Below are 3,081 nucleotides of genomic sequence, written 5' to 3'. Positions count from 1 at the left end.
CTCTCCTTGAAAAGTAAAAGAAAAATTCCTTCATTGGTATATAATCCTCCCCCCCGCCTCGTCCCCCACCTTGGGTACACTCCACTGTGCAACCTTCATTCTGGACTTGTGTCATAAGCATAATACCCAATCATATATTGCTTTTAAGCTGTTCTTTCCCTCATCAGTTTCAATGCAGTATAAATAATTTATCCATTTTTTCTCAGTTTCTTCTCAACCCTGATGTCAGTCCCATTCTACAACAGTGGCACTATGCCGTATTTGTCCTTTTGTGACTGACATCTTTCACTCAGCATAATGTCCTCCAGGGTCACCCATTTTGAATAATATTGCATGAGTTTCTTGTTTTTCAATGCAGCATAGTATTCCATTGTGTGACTATACCAGAGCTTCTCTATCTATTCCTTTGTTGAAGAGCACTTAGGTTGTTTCAAACTCCTTGCTATTGTGAACAAAGCTGCAATAAACATGGGTGTGCATATATCTACCTTGGTTGCAGTTATGGTTCCTTTAGGGTTTATTCCCAGTAGTGGAATTTCTGGGTCAAATGGTATCTCTGTTTGCAGCTTTTTGAGAAAGAGCCATACAGCCTTCCATAGTGGTTGCACCATTTTACACTCCCACCAGCAGTGAATAGGGTTCCAGTTTCTCCACAACCTTGCCAGCATTTGTTGTTCTTTTGAGTTTTATTATTCTTACTGGGTTGAGATGATATCTCATAGTTGTTTTGTAAAATTTTTATTATATAAAAATTACTTACATGCTCACATATATTGTTTTTTTCACACTAGATCTTTCCTATTTCTTTTAGCCACCCCTTCCTCCACCCATCAAATTGTGCGACCCTGTGATTACCCCCATTATCACCTCTCTGCTCCCACCCTTTCCCCCCTTGGATCCTCATACATGTTCTACAATAATGGTTTTATACAGTATTTGTCCTTATGGGACTGAGTTAGTTCATTTAGCATAATGCTCTCCAGTCCCTCCCAGGTTAGGTAGTAATTTATAAGATCATTGCTACTGAATGCTGCATTGCATTCCATCATGTGAGTGTACCATAATCCATTTGACTGCGGTTGGCCATTTGGGCTGTTTCCATGTTCTTGTGATGGTGAATAACGCTGCTATGAACATTGGTATACAAGTTGCCTCAGTTCTTATTTTCTTGGAGTATATTCCAAGCAGTGAAATAGCTGGGTCATATGAAAATTCTATGTTCAGCATTTTGAGGACATGTCAAACTGTCTTCCAGAGTGGTTGTACCATTAAATAATCCCACCAACAATATTTAAGAGTTCCTGTCTCACCACATCCTCTCCAACATTTATTACTTGCTGTCCTGTTAAGGTTTGCCACTGCTACTGGAGTGAGTTGGTATCTCACTCAACAAGTAACAGGATGGTGGATTCTGAATCCAAACCTGGACTCAAGTAATCTGAAGGTCGTGGGCATAGCGGGTGGCCTGTCTGTGTCTGGGCCAGAGTGTGGGTCTTGGGTTGAGGACTCAACCCAAGAGTTGACCCAGCTTTGAGCCACTGCACCTGCACCAAGATGCTAGGCTGTCAGGGCTTACTTGTCAACTTGAGAGTTTTCCTGCTTGTGATGTTGGAGTGGAGCCAAAGATAGCTGTCTTCTTGCCTCCTAACCTGGGAAAGGTAGACAGTAAGGGCATCAGTCATGACCTTCCCGCCTACTCCTTTCTCACCCCCACTTCCACCTCTATCCTAGAGCATGAAGTTATCTGTTTGAGGCAATGTCAACCTCTTCTTGGGTTTAGGTGATCAGAGTTCATTGGGTACTCCCTCTGTACCCTTTCCCCTGAGTCCCTGCACAGTAGATCAAATGGAACCTTTCCACTGTTTTCCAAAGGCTGTGCTCAAACATGTCTCCCTCTGCCAGGGTCTTTCTTTCTGTGGCTAATGTCATACTGTCATACTCGTGGATGGGGCCATAACTTCCTGGCTTTCTCCTCCTTCCTTGGAGAACTGTGGCTAAGAGCACGGACCTTGAAGCTGTGAAACATTCTCCTCTTTGTTTTTTTGTTTATTAAACTAGGATACTGACCAATAATATGGGGGAAGAATTGTGTCTGGACATGCATGGTACACACACACACACACACACACACACACACACACACACACCCTGAAGGCACAGAAAAAGGTGACTGGAGTAATGATGGTATTGATGGTTCTCTGCCCCACGCCACTTCCCCTCTGTAGTGCCGACCATTTGAGTTGCCTTTCATGTGTTCAGAGAATTTGGAGATAATGCATTATCTCCTTTTAGGGGCCTAGATCAGAATCCAGTACAGTGTAAGGTGGTTGTAGGGTCCTGTTTGAAGGAATTAGAGATGAAGTGGAGTCTGGCATTTGTGCACAATTGAGCACCTCAGGTGTTTCTCAAAGCACATGTTAGGAGGTGCAAATCAAAGCTGCCATATAATTTCCAGCCATTTAAAAAAAGAATATTTTTTAAACTTTGAATTGTGGTGTTGGTGAACAATACTAAATATCCATCCTATGGACTATCAAAAGTACAAACCAGTTTGTTTTGGAGGAAGTGCAACCAGAGTGCTCCTTAGAGAAAAGGATGGTAAAACTGTCTCACATATTTTGGGCATGTTGTTAGGAGGGGCTATTCCTTGGAAAAAACACCTCATATTGGGAAAGGGAGAGGGTCAGTGAAAGAGAGGAAGACCCTTAACAGCATGGATTGACACAGTGACTGTAACAATGGGCTCAAGCATATCAGTGGTCTTGAGGATGGCACAGGACAGGGTTCATAGGCTGTGAATCCCAGCTGACTTGATGGCGCCCCAAACCAACATTACATATTATTCGGCATTGTGCTAACATGAAATCACAACTCTCCAGAATTAACTGCTGTCCCAGCTCCTAGTGACTTTCCTTTGGCTACGCATCTTTGTACCAGAAGACTGTGCATCTTTCTCCTGTAGACAAATCAGTAGATTCAAATCCCATTTGTTCAGCTAGCAACCCAACACTTAATGAACTACATCACCAAAGTGCGATGCTGTTGTTTTTAGGTGTCATCCAGTCAACTACAATTCATAAC

The sequence above is a fragment of the Elephantulus edwardii genome, unplaced genomic scaffold (genome assembly GCF_000299155.1).
Source record: "Elephantulus edwardii isolate Elephantulus edwardi_28Jun2011 unplaced genomic scaffold, EleEdw1.0 scaffold00064, whole genome shotgun sequence".
Lineage (NCBI taxonomy): Eukaryota > Metazoa > Chordata > Mammalia > Macroscelidea > Macroscelididae > Elephantulus > Elephantulus edwardii.
The sequence above is the reverse complement of the archived record's forward strand: the minus strand, read 5'-3'. Positions refer to the sequence as shown.